Source organism: Dicentrarchus labrax, unplaced genomic scaffold (genome assembly GCF_905237075.1).
Source record: "Dicentrarchus labrax unplaced genomic scaffold, dlabrax2021, whole genome shotgun sequence".
NCBI lineage: Eukaryota > Metazoa > Chordata > Actinopteri > Moronidae > Dicentrarchus > Dicentrarchus labrax.
Window position 1 is genome coordinate 4,975,491 of NW_026136715.1, and position 14,798 is coordinate 4,990,288.

The following is a 14,798-nucleotide window of genomic DNA, read 5'->3' on the forward strand; positions in this document are numbered from 1 at the left end:
AGCAGAAAAATCATGGTAAGTCGAAGGAATATATCCAGTGAAGTGGGAAAAATACTCTCTTTGTGTTGCCTTTGCTATGCAACTTGATTTTTTAATATAAACAACACACTGCTTCATCACAGTGAAAACATAAATCAAAATCTAAAGTGAAATTACCTCCACTTTACAGAGAAAATGCCATATATCACCTTACAGAATGGGACATTGTCCACTGATTAAAGGTCTGCTTACTCTCTCTGCTGTCATATTGTACTTGCAGTGAGTACGCTACAGCACAGATCTTGGTTTTCTTTGTGGGTGTTTTTGCAAAGGAAGGTGAGGATTTCGCTGTCATTCAGAGAGGACAACAGAGTTCAACCTGCTCGTGCTTTAGATGACAGCTTGATTCTGTTCTTGCCCTTTACCTGCCACCTGAGGCAGACAGGTTTCTGTAAATATCTCATATAGAAGACAACTTTAACCTCTCCAGCCTGAGTTCAAACATCCAGAAGGTGTCTGTATAGCATAATAGGTATCCAACTTGCGCTGTAAGGAGGAGAAATTACAGATGTAAATAAGAGAGTGAGAGTGTTGTGTTTGTGCGCAGCGGAAGTTGTTAAAAATATTGTGAAGAAAATTTCTCTTTGTTAGAGTTCTTCTCCAGTAATGAAGCTTACACCTTTAATCCTACTCCCTACATTTATTTTTGTTGTTCTTCTATACTACTACTTATATTTTAATATTTAGTTGAGATTTTAGTCTTTTCTTTCCAAAACATGATTGCCAGTGTGTCACTGTCAGGTGAGGATATGATCTGAAGTTCCAGTCTGTGATTGTTTTTAGATCTTTGAAGTTTTACAAGGGTTTAATTAAAGATATAAAAGATTAACTTTGCTGACCTTCAGTGACTCAAACGCTTCCCTCGCAGTAGAAGTAAAGTCAAGGTGTGAAACAAGACTTTTCAGATAGGTATCAAGTCACTGAGCATACTCATATAGTGCTACAGGAAGCCGTTAGTTGACAGAATCAAGAAAAAAAACCAATTTCCTCTGCAAAAACTGCTAAAGCACATTCAGCAGGAACAACAGAACAAAAGCACAAGTTAGGAAATAATTAGTGCTTCAGAGTTGAATGAACTGAGGTTGTAATTAAAGTATAATCCCATTCTGTGTGTTCCGTGCTCCCTGAGAATAATAATACACAATTTAAATATATTCATACATACTTGTTAAACCCTTTGGCCGACATGACACCATGAGAATATATATATATATATATATATATATATATATATATGCACCATCTTGGAGAGCTACAGCTGTTGAATGCAATTATATCACTGTCTCACATAAAACAAAGTAGAAAACACAGTTGGCATGGTAATATCATATCCACATATCTGCTGCTTTAGCATCACACGTTCATATGTCAGGAGTTCACATGGCTTGATACAAAAATAGCATTAGGTCTTAGCCTAGCATACATTTTTTTGTCTACCACAGAATAATGATTTCTGTGTTAACTGTATTATTAGTTGTGTTGTTGCCATGGACAAAATGTCTCCTTTCCTCCCTGCTTCCTCTCCAGAGACTATATGTTCAGTTTGACCTGCATGACTCCACCCTTAATTCCCTTAGCAGGCTAATCTTAGCGCTTAAATTGCTGTTAAAGCACACAATGCCATTAGCGGGCTGATATACAGACTGACATTTCAGAAACGCATCTGCTGTCCATTACTGTTTCCAAATAATTCAGCTCATATTTTATCATGAGGAAATGTTGGCACCCGGAATTAAAGGGCTCTGTCAGAGATAATGATGATAATCTGCAAGTTCTGGATGTTGGATAGCCGGCAGAAGTGTTAAATACAATGATCCTTCTTTCTACACAATTAAATCCCCTCAGCTCGAGCCCCTTTAATGCAAAATATGAAAACTCTGGAACAACAGACCTTTACCACAGCAGACATTTGGATTTATTTTAGCAGTAAAAGCACAGGTGAGACATTAATGATGTTCCATGTGTTCCATGAAGCCTCTCCAGTGAGCCAACATGTTCAAAACAATCTCTGAAATGAAATACAGCCATCATTAAAGGTTATATATGAAACTTGCCACTAGAGCACCAACCAAACAGACCAAAACAATGCCCTACCGCATCAGACTCTAATGACAAAACAGTCATTTTACCCAGCAGCTCATCGGAAAACACACTTCAAACTGGACTGAAACAAAATAAAACTCACCAAAACGGTCTTTCTTAGTGTAGTCTGAACAATCACCAATGCTGGTTTTGCTGAGATAAACCATTAATTCACTGAGTCAGATGTGAAAATAGCTGCCAGGTAATTTTAGGTAATCCTTGGGGACAAATTTGCCCAACAAAATACGTAATCTCCGCCACTTTACAGGCGAGGTGCAGTTCATCTTGAACAAACCTACTGTTTTGGCATGAGAGACTCTCTTAATGACATATTAAAAGCTCAAATTTACTCTGGTACGTGAGCATAAAATGCCCCCATTATAGAGCTTTTCATGTAGACATTTTTGACTTTTCACAGCAGGAAACACCCAGTTGGAAGTAATAACATTAACGAAGCCTACCGGCACACATTCAGACCTAATGGGATTATTACTGTTATCAATTACACCTGCACTTTGTCTGCTTTGACATGACAAAATATCTGCCGTGAAAGAGGTCTATTAGTGTGCTTGCTTCAGCGAATTTGTGCCTTTAAAATTTAACTTATTTAATTTTTTGGTGCAGTGTATGTGTATGGGGACGCTAAAGTGAACAGTGTCATTAACAGTTAGGAGCTGGTTTACAAGACAACAACCACAAACCCAAAGCTGCTGTCAGTCTATTTTCACTGTTCATATGTATTTTTCTAAAAATGTAAGAATGAATCCCACAAATATTCCTTCAGTTGTCCATCCCAAACATAAACTTTCTCTGTAACTGCATTGATCTAATCTGGACTATATTATCATGTTCAGCTACTCCCGCTGCCACCTGAGCAAAATCTAAATCAGTTTGGGATATTATTATCTGAACGAGGCCTGTCATTTTCCAAGTCTCCCTAACAACATTCTGCTCCCACAAAACAATCCGGCTGACACAGGCGTATGGCATTTGACTAATTAGACCAGATCATATTATAAGAGTTAGTGGTTAGCACTGTTATTTCACAGTAAGAGGGTTCCTGATGTGATTGCCCTTTATGGCTGACATTGCTGTATTTTAACACAGGCAGTCTTGTCCGCAGTCCCACTACAAAGTGACATTTGCTCATCGAGCTCGGTGACCGTAAGTCAACCTGGAGACTAGACACCTGGACACAAAGCGGAATGGGCTTGCAGTGATGTTTTGGGTCTATTTTTTTCCTGAGCTGTGAGAAGAATTGTCAAAGAGGCCCAGTGGATATGCTGTAGACATATCTACATGCATACAGCCTATTAATGATGTTGAGGTTGATAAATACCTGCACAGTGATGGCTGTTCCAAAATTAAGATTGTGGTAAGAAGAAACTGTAGTACACACGTTAGTTGTAGATTGTAGCGAGAGTCGTAAGAACAGCCAAGGGCACGGCAAAGGCAAGCTTACATGGAGTGTCCGATAAGCAATGACCACCTAATGAACCTGCATCATTAAACAAGGAGGAATAAAACTGGCGCTAAATAGGTCAATATTAACCTTTCCAGTAAAATTATGACAAATTGTGAGCAAGCACTGTCCTGTATTGTTAAGAAAACCTCCGGAAAATGATTTTTTTTTTAAAGAGTGTGAACCATGTAACTACTCTAGCTCCAGGAGCATCTCCCTATTTTCTCTTCTGTGTACTTCCTCCTGGCATTTTGAATAAAAAGTTATTTTTTTATTTGAAGTTATTGAAGGAAAGCTGTCTACAAACCATTGCTCTTCTGTTTCATAGTTTTCATTTGTTGTGTTTTTCTATTTAATTTAATATTAGTTTTAGATAGAATTGCAGTTAAGTAAAAGAAAACGGAAAAAGAAGGAGGGGACAACATTGTCTCTAGACACCATTATTCTGTCTCAACCTGTCAATGGCATCAACATAACGTTTAGCAACTGCTAGGGACAGTCTCTTTAATTATGGTCTCTCATACTGAGGATGCAGTCACTCACTCACATTCACTCCAGCCAATTACTTACCATTGTTGCTGGTTTTCGTATTTCAACTGGATGTGAACCCTTCTTCTCTTTTCTCTCCATTGTGTCTCCTGCTCACAGCTTAGAGCATTTTTTTGACTGAGATGTTTGGCGCATTAAGTATCACAACAACAACACAAAATCACCAATCACCGGTCCAATCAGCATCTTTTGAGTAAGTCCTGGCAGCTACGGTTGTGTGACGGAGAGAGACAACACCTTTTGTTAAACAGCAATGGCGGCTCCCATAGAGATCAGCGTAGATGCTGCTAGCCTTTATATGACAGCTGGAGAGTTTCTCTTCGTTGAAAGAAGAGCAAAGAAGAGAACTGAAGGCCTTTTCTCTCTTTCCCTGTCTGACTTTAGCAAGAGTTTTACTATACGGTTTCTTAATCTGATGAAGTTCACCCTCAATAGACAGTAATAGTTCATCCACCTGCCAATATTCTTTGAAAGTGGCAGCCCTTTTCTACTTTACATCTAAAATTGGCTAAACATACAGCGATTGTGAGTCTGCAAACCCTTATTTAAGCCTTATTGCTGTAAGAAATTAAATAATAATATAACTTAACTCAGTTATTTCAGAGCTTAATCTTTCAGTCAAAGGTTGCCAGAGCCGCCTCTGGCCTGTTTTCATTCACGATGCCTCAGGGAAAAAAAAGTTGCTTTCTTCAGAAGAAGCGAAAAGTGAGGATTCCAACTGTGCAGCCAGCTTTTAAGGTTCTCATCCTGCTGACGATGAGCAGCTGATGACCTTTGGCTTCACAGGAAGCAGCAGGACTCATCCCTGTGGAAACGCTGTCATCTGATGGCTGGGGGAGTTGTGAAAATAAGCAACACGTACTGTACATCCTCTTGAAAATGGCATGATAGGTCACTCTGGTGCGGAGGTCAGTGACCAGAATGGCACAGAGAGAGAGAGAGTCTATTCATAAAAATACCTGAGAAGTTTCCTTTGAAGATCCAGCTGTTCATAGACACATCCAGTAAAATGCAGCCCAGTGTGCACTCGACATTCTCCGTCGCCAGCAGCACACTAAGCTCTGTGGTGTCTGAAGATGTTTTCAGAATAACATAGATTGATATTGAATTATGCGACTCTATTTTGCTGTAATTATGCAAATATTACTCCTCATTTGCATGCTCTATGGAGAGCCATCCCAATTTGTGATTAGAAAAGTGGTTTCCAGGACTCAGAGCCCTGCTGACCTTCATTCTAGCCATCTAATCACAGAGCATTTTACAGCCAGGATGCAAGGTGGATATAATTATTGAGCTGTTTGATAGAAAACAGCTGTATCCTGAATCCCGAGGATCAGAGCTGAAGACCACAGGGTTAAAGGAACTTCATTAATTTAGGTTTATGTGCCTGTGCAAAGGAATGATTGCAAGCAGCAGCAGATCAGGTGCAGAGTGCAGCCCTATGTGCAGAGCTTATCAGCATTAAACCAGACCAGGATCTTACCCTAACATTAACCAAGTGCTGTCAACATAAGCATAAAAAGTTGAATGATGCGGTAGTCACCACAAGTGGATATTATATTGCAACATTGGATAGTTTAGTAGTTAAAACACATTTTCCTTATGTTCCCATCAAAATGTCTATGCTGTTGCCTTTTGTTAGTTGTATATAAATAGAGAGAAAAGATATAGGTTTGAACAGGCAGCTCTATAAACCAGCTGTACACTACCTGCGCAGAACCAAACAGCAGAAAAAATCTAAGGCAACAAAAACACAATTCTTATATTGAGGTGATTATACACCAATGAAAACATACTTATTATATTAAATTTCTGCTAATAGATCTTCATAAATCCTACAAACTGGACCTTTAATTGCTTTCCTGCCAAGAGTGACATAAGCAGATCAATACCTGTTCATGTCCATATGTTAATTATGGAGCTAGAGCCTCGACTTGATTAGCATAGCTTAGCCTAAAGAAGGGAAGAGTGTTAACTTGATCTTCTTTAAAAGGTGTTAGTATGTCAGTGTTGTTTTCACAGCTTGTTTCCGCTGCCCCCAAGTGGCCAAAAGAATCTGTTATTGCAGGTGAATCTGAATTGTAATCTGAACACAGGCTCTGGCGCAGCTGCTAAATCAGCCGGACCGTGTGGTGATATTTAGTCAGCTGCTGTTTCCATGATCAAGAATTAACTCTACTCTTTTGTGGCAATGTGTCTCAGTAGCACGTGTGTCCAGAATAGAATAGAATACGATTGTCATATAAATAAAACCGAACATCACTGAGTGCACGAGGCAGCGAAGGTAAACACGAGGAATTCGCAATGCAAAGTTATCCATTTCTGTTTATAGTACTCTTGTCGCCAAAGGGAACATATAAATATCCTTTGTTTAATTCAGTTTCTATGGATACGACGTTGTTGCTATGTGACAGATGAAACATGAGTTGGAGAGTGTGTGTGGTATGTAAAGGCATGTGATGCATGTACAGTTTACATGTTTTGTGTTTATTGACTGCCATTGCCAATACTGTTGTTGCTGTGCGTCTGTCTGTCTGTCGCTCTCTCTCTCTCTCTCTCTCTCTCTCTCTCTCTCTCTCTCTCTCTCTCTCTCTCACCCCAACTGGTCGAGACAGACGACCACCCACCTAGAGCCGGAGGATCTGTCCTAGGTTTCTGCCTTTTAACAGGCAGTTTTTCCTTGCCCTTGTCGCCAAGTGCTTGCTCATGGTGGTACTGTTGGGTCTCTGTAATTAATGTTAAAGAGTTCGGTCTAGACCTGCTCTATTTGAAAAGTGTCCTGAGATAACTTCTGTTATGAATTGGCGCTATACAAATAAAATTGAATTGAATTGAATTGAATTGAATTTATTACAAAAGGGAAAACAATATTTTTCTTTTTGTATCTACATGACAACACTGTGGATATTCACTTTGTAGAGTAAGTCTTTTGGATGCTCCTTTAAAATGTCAAGTGATGAAGTTTACTGCAGTTGAGACTGTTATAAAGTCAGTTCAGTAATATGTTACAGATTAAATGCAAATCTGTCTCCTCTGTACTGCAATACTCACCTCAAATTGGATTTCTAATTAATTCTAGTGCGGTCAGCGGTGAGGATTAACCATTCTCTTGTGAGTGTGACCTGTTCCTGTCAAAGGGCTTTGATTAAGTGAATATCCAATTAGTCCAGGTTCATTAATTCAGTGAAGCTGGCTCCTGCAGGCTCCTGTTTTCAGCATTATTTAGAGCGCCTTTGTTTTTGTGATTAGGCTTCACAGAAACACATGGTGATTAAAGGCAAAAAGAGAAAAAAAAAGAAATTACATGGGGAAAAAACACGCACATAAATATGCCAAAGTCTTTTCTTTTCTCACTCACTCTTTCTCTTTCTTTCCTTCTGCTCCGCCTGTCTGTAGTCTGTATTCAAGTGTGAGAAGTCAACGTCTGCTGCCAGTGTTAAGGAGATGTCAGCTTATAACTCAGCAGGTCTGTTGATCACTGTGGCTTTGATTATAGCTGTGTAAAATAACAGCTCCCCTCTCAGTGCAATCTGTGCAGGCCTTCCTCTATCTGCTCTGCTGTGTGCCATTTAACAGGGTCCTTTGTTTCTTTGATGTGTTTCTGTGATAATAGTCATCATCAGCAACTTAGTACTGGTATAACAATGTGCTTTCTTCAAGTTGCCTGCTTGGTAATTACACCCAAACATTTATTGATGAACAAGGTGTTTAAATTCATGCTTTCTCCATCAGTATTGAGAACAGAAATCCTTCAACCCGTGATTCCAACCAGCGCTTGGTGATATTAAAATATTATCTTTCTTACCTCCATTTCTGTAACCCTTGAGGACATAATAACCTTGCAAAATAATATTAAAAATCCACAGTCATCAAGTAAAAAAAAAAAAGACTGCTGCAGAAAACTCCCTGAGGTACAAGGTTTTAATTAAAGAGTGTCCGTGTATCATTATTAAGTTATTAGATTATTCTACACGTGAACTCTAAACTACATGAAGTTCATTATTTGCTTTGGTGTTTATTATCTGACCAACCGAGGCCTCTCATGGGAAGTTAGCACAAGCTATTTGATTTCTTTCCAAACTCAGAGCTTCTGACTGTCATTAAAAATGTGCTATTTATCCACGTACAAGGTTATTCACACCATTTGGACTCCACACTATCAGACACAGTCCCTGCTGGATGTTAATTAGGTCTTGGACTCAATGTATAAGTGAGATGAAGGAACAGGAGGCCCACGGTGTCTGTTCTCAACTCGGCAGATGGATTTTTCTCCCCTTTTTTGAGTCTTTTCTCAAAGACAATATGGGCTTTCAGAAAAAAAAAGCTAACATGGACAGTTGGATTCATAATGAGAGAAAAAGTCAAAACAGATTCAAAATCACAAAAATGATACACAAATAAATACTGTAAATTCATTACAATTCTCACCCCAGACGGAGCAAAGGGAAGCTCTTTGTGAAGAATAAACAAATTTGAAGGCTGTGAAAACTACAGAAAGCCAAACAGAGGCGTCTGAATTTTGACCAGATTTCACCAGTTTGGTGGTCAGTCAGTTTGTCTTTTTATAGCCAATGAGACGCTTTCATATCTGCCCAGTTTAGTTGCTGTTTTCTGGTTTCTGAGATTCAGATAGGTCAGAAGATTAAAACAAGACTAAGGATTGGCTGAATGCTAATGTCAGCAGGCTAACATGCTGCTGTTTAGGGTGCACTATCTTAGTTTAGTGCATTAGCATGTTAATTATTGCCAATTAGAAATATACACAAAGAACAGCTAATGCTGTTGGACCATAGTACTGGACAGGCTGAATATTTAACGATGAGAGTGATGAGAATTCATCCTAAGGGGGGACATGAGTGTCCGTGCAGTAGTTTTGAAGAGATGACACTCAAAACCAAAAATGTCAACATCATGTTGGCACTAGAGAAAAAACAAACTGAATGTCTTTACAGTCTGGATCATTGGCATTGCCATCCCAAGAGCCACAGCACTAATTATGGCTTTTGGCTGTCTAAAAAAGTGATCTGAATTTAAATAAGGCAGGAATTGAAATGTATGTAAACTTTTCTCTTTTGAAATATGCCTGTGTATGTGTGGTGATGATGTGTTAGAGTGTGTGTGTGTATGAGGCAGAGAGAGGTAAGGATCCATTGTTGGTCTGCGGACAGGAAGAACGTAGTTGGTAAATGGTTTAATTTCTGAGATGAAACCACTGATGCCACTTTCATTTTCCTCTGAGACGTCCCTGCAGCTGAGTGCTTGTGAAATGTGAGAGGCCATGTAATTTGACTTACAGGCAGCACTTCATGCTGGACCACCAGAAACACTCTCTCTATGACAGCAATTAGACGGTAACATTAGATGCATATAAACACCCTATTGTGTGCACTTCACATCATCACGGTGCGATACTGTTTCTATGTCTAGAAACTAATTGTAGAGTTGTAAACAAACAACAAATGATACAGTGGCTACTCAGATTGAAAAATATGAGTGTGCAGTGAAATAGTGAAATACTGTTGGGCAGAAGTGAACCGAGTGCACTCGTTATGTTTAATATTGAATAAATGTTTTTCTCATCACGTGTAAATTATTTATTATTTTCTCATTTAAAAAAAGCGTTGTAGAAGAAGTACTTAAAATAAATGTATCCCGCATGCTATGGTTGTTCCTCGCTTCTTATTTTATTCACAATTTGGCAGGAAAGTTGGTCCATTGAGACAATACTGATTAAATGTTAGTATTTCAAAGCTGAACACATAGCATACAATGTTGATTCAATGGCATTTTAACTGTAGAAATATTGATTTAAAAGAGATTATCAACCTCAATCGTATCTCAACTTTTCCTATCTGAAGATACAATAGATTGACAGCTATACTGGTCACAGCACATATATTATCATTGTATTGCTTCTGAGTAGTGTAATTTAATGGCTGTTAACAGTTATTGACAAAATGTATGTACGGGCACAGCACTTAACCTCCAGCTGACCTTTCAACGCTGTTCAACGGCCTGCAGTGTTCTGGGCCGATTTGTCCCAATCAACATTCAGCAAGGACGATGTAAAAGTCACAGGCTCATTAAAGGAAATTGCACCTTGCACTTATACAAACAAGCTCACACCGAATGACGCATTTCTAGAGAATTGTTTTGTTGTTTGGTGGATAAACTGCATGCCATTATGCCCATTTACAGCTCCATTGGACATTTTTTCGAGTTACCAGGTTACTAACTGAAGCCAGCCGGTTTCCTTTTAGCCCCTTAGGAAAAAAATAACCACACTGGCCTACATCCATATAGCGGCTCTGTGAGACTCTGTAGGGGTGCTGTGAGCTAAATACTTCACTCAACATGCAAGCGTGCTGATCATGGCAATTCTAGCATGATGTTTAGCAGGTAATAGTTAACACAGTCGTGGTTTTAGTTGAGCCTGTTAGCATAGCAACAGCTGACCTTTTGTAATTTAAAATGCATTTTTCCAGATGGTTTATTACATAAAATACTCGGCAGGTCACTGGATGAACCATCTGTCTATCACCGTCTATCACAAGCCAACTTCAACCAATCAGATCAGGGAACGGTGATCTTGCGAATCCAGCTGCCACACAAGGTTTCAAGGTCTCTTTTTCAAGAGGTACAATAACACACTATAACTAAACACAAACTATAGCTGAGGGGTTTCGAGACATCTCACCTAAAACCACAAGTATCAACCTCAAGGTGGCGCTGGAAAAGTCAAGGGATCGCCAAAGTCATTCGGACACATTGTCTAAACACTAATTTTGAGCCAATCAGTTGAGTAGATGTTGAGATATTTCACTAGCCAATGAAAACCTAGTGGTGTTAGGGTTACGGTTAGGGTTAAAATGGCAGGGGATTTCCTAAGTCTATATGCTTGCTAAGTTCATGAATGTATAAATGTTCCAAATTTGTATAAAATGTCATGTATGTCCATCCAGTAGTTTTTTTTACATACTTCAGACTGGACCAAAGTGGTGGACTGACCAACAGACTAACCATCCTTGCCATCTCTAGAGGCACGCTGCCTGGTTAAAAAAGGAGCAAAAGCTTCTGTTTAAAGTCATTATTTTACTCTTGTAAAAACAATTAAATGATGAAATAGCAACCGGACAGAGAAATTCATCATAGAACAAGCAAATATGCAAATTTATTCATCAACAATGCAACTAAAAGATACCATTTGTTTTGTGTGAAGGGTGAGGCCCGTTATGATACATACGGCATAATGCTCATAAACAAGTCGACTACCTTGCCTGCACCCACGCACGTACACCCACCTTTGATTACAGGCAACAAGTTCACACCCACTGCTAGTTGCTGAAAGTCATTCTGGGAAACACAGGAAATTATGGTCCAAAGCGAAGTAGCAATATGAGACATGTTTAGGGGAACTCTTAAAAGCGAGAGAGAGAAAAAAAAAACTCCTATAGAATAAGTCCAGGAAGTAGATTTATGATATCTGTTAGTTTGAATCTGGGTGTGTTATTATTACTATCATAAAACATCCCACTGCAGTACTCTAAAAAATCTGCCAATGCAGCAGCTTTAAACATTCCAATATTCACATCTACCACACAGACTGATGAGGTCTTATAATTTATTTGCTTTAATGTGAACATTTTCTATGAATATCCTCCCAATTATTCCCCTGTCAGGAGTGGACTGCAGCGAGAAGGAAGCATTATGTAAACGCAGGAACTCTGACACCGGTGCCGGTGGAGGGAACTAAAGAAATGAAGTATGGAGCAGTGTGTTGCTTGTGTTGGTGGTGGGCGGCAGCTGTATTTACCACTGGAGCCTGTTGTTTCCTCTGACTTAATGAGCGTCAGGGCCACTTCAGAGCTGATGTCACCGTTCACCTCAGAGCAAGAGTGGCTTTTCACCAACTGGTTATAATAGATAATAATAAACCATTATGTTTGGACGGTTTGTCTGCTTTTGTTTTGTCATTGTAAAGGGTGCTCTGCTTGAGGATGTTTTATCATTTGACAGTTGTATACTTAAAATAACTGGAGCTGCTATTGTGACATGTTGATTTGCCACAGTGTTATTACTGTATTTTTAATTACAGTATCATTACTGTTTTTCTGTCCTGTGTGTTATCTGTATGCCTTACCAATACATCATCATAACCATCTTATCAGGATTTATAGGGGGAGCTCATTAAGCCCTAATTTAATCTGTGTTATTTAATACAATAAACTATACTTTTAAATGATACAGAGCAAAGAAATGTTGCGGATTAAACTGAGAAATTAGCTATAATGTTAATGGTATCATTTCACTTAATTTATGTATTTGTGTTTATTGCCATCATATTAGTTTTATCTCTCTCAGTCAGACGTCCCAGTGCACTCACAGATCATGCCTGTAGCTCAGTTCCTGATTTGGATCTTATGGAGGCCAGAAAAAGCTGCAATAGTTTGTAGCTATGACTGTAAAATATGTTTAGTTGAAGTGGTTTGTCTCTCATAGACACTGAAACTTTCTTGGTCCCAAACTCACAGATTTTCATCGAAAGGTTTTGCAATCTTAACAACATAGGAGACCCTCTATCAACACCCGTATCCCTGCCAGTCCGTACTAAGACTCGCTGGCTGATGCTGCCATGATATTAATTATAAAATGTAATTTTACATGGTATAATTAACTAACTCAGACTGGTCCTCACAAATGCATATTTTGCTTCAAAAACACACAAATGACTGTGCACCACTAGCCGAAGATAAAGAGGCTCTACAATGCTCGTGAAAGCAGTTTTTGCTCCTTTGTCTGCTCCTTTATATAATTCCCAGGCTTCCTCCTGATCCAAAAGAAACCGCGCCTCTGCAAAGGCAATTTAATTCAGGCTTTCTTACTTAATTTCTTCACCATTTGCTCTTAATGGGCCTGTCTTTAACAGACTGATTACGTGCTTAAAGAAATTCTATTTAAGAATTTCATTACAACTTATTAAATGGTTAAATACGCTGCAGTTGTAGAAATGTTAAAATGGCTTTAGAAAAGATACAGCTGTTTTGTCAAAGCAGCTTTTGTAAGCCGCTGATGATGTGCTTCATTAGATTTAATTTGCAATTCTGAAGTGACTGAATCTCCCAGTTCAGTGGTAAAAATACACAGTGAAGTATTCCCATTACTCCACAGAGGGAGCACTTCTGTTTGATAATGTACCTCAGTAATTGTCTCTTGATGCTGGTGGAGGGCTGTTTAACGTCTCTTTTGTACCTCTGTATTACATTCACAAGTTCTCAACTCCCTCTACAGGCTGTTAGCAGAGCTCACCACTCACTTTTACTTTCCTCTTGCTACACTAGTTGTCACTATAATACAGAGTATGGACATACAGTTGTATGGTTGTACATACAGTGTTTCCATGTCTTGACTTTTCGGTGTTCATATATTTATCATCAGACCGTATCCTGCATTTTCCTCTGAGTTAATGTCTTAGATTGTGTTTCTCTTGTGTGTCAAAACTGAGATTACGTTAAATTGGATTGTTGTTTTTATTGGAATGAAGACAGCAACTAAGCAATAACATCATTCATCATTCAGATCAACGATTGCTGCCTGTATTTGGATGATGTTTTGATGCAAATTTCCTCCATCTGTGCTCCACCTAAGTTCAATAAAACTCCCTACTATGGCATTCAGCAGGGCATTTACACACCTGAAGCTCAGGAAACTGACTCATGTCTCTGAGAAAATGATGCAGAGTGTTCAGAAGAGTCTGCAAATGGACAATGTCATCTTTATTCCACACAAACAGCCCATTATACTGTTGCTCTGCAGCTGACCCTGTCACTTTTTAATATACTTTTTTTCACTTTTAACACCATATCAAGACACACGAGTGGTGGAATAAAATGTTGGTATAACAAGTCACACAGCCAGCTCAGCTTTGGACATGATTATTTTAATTTGTGTGGGATTGAATTTACAGTTAAAGCAGTGCTAATGTTGTGGCCAAGTTAAAGCTCGATGCCCTCTGTGTGAGGATGAGCTCAGTCTTTTATTATTATTTTTTTTAAATAACACAAAGGCGAGCTGAATGAAATGCCAAGCTCATCATGTAGTTCATTCTTGTTCGATTTCACACAGTAAATCTGTATGCGGTCCGAACTCATTACACCATCGAGTGCTAAAGGGCGCATGAGTCATCGTGGCATATCTGTATGAGTGGGCTGTATGAGACGACTCATGCAGAGAAGCCCACGTGTTGCTTTTTCTCCCGTGGTGATGTCATAACCAGAGACTTCCTGAACACAAGGTTCATTCACAGAGCCCTCCTCCCGACACCAAACAAGCTGTCTCCATAGCAACTACAGCCTCCGGGGATGTGAGTCCCCCTCTTCTTGTTGTTATTTGCTGTTTGAGGGAGGAATGGTGTTCTGAATCTGTGTGTGTGTACTGTACACAGACACGTGCGCCTGTGTAAATAGGACATCATTTTATTAGGTTAGACTTTAAGTTCTGAGTATATTTATGTTGTATTAATTATAAACAAACATGTCGGGTCTCCTGTGAGTCTGGCTGCTCCTGCCTGAGGACAGGAGGGGAGCAATTGATGAGTCACTGTCTACTGTGGATCTGCTAATTTTCGATTTTCCTCTCATAATAGGCAGCACAGAGAGTGGAGAGACAC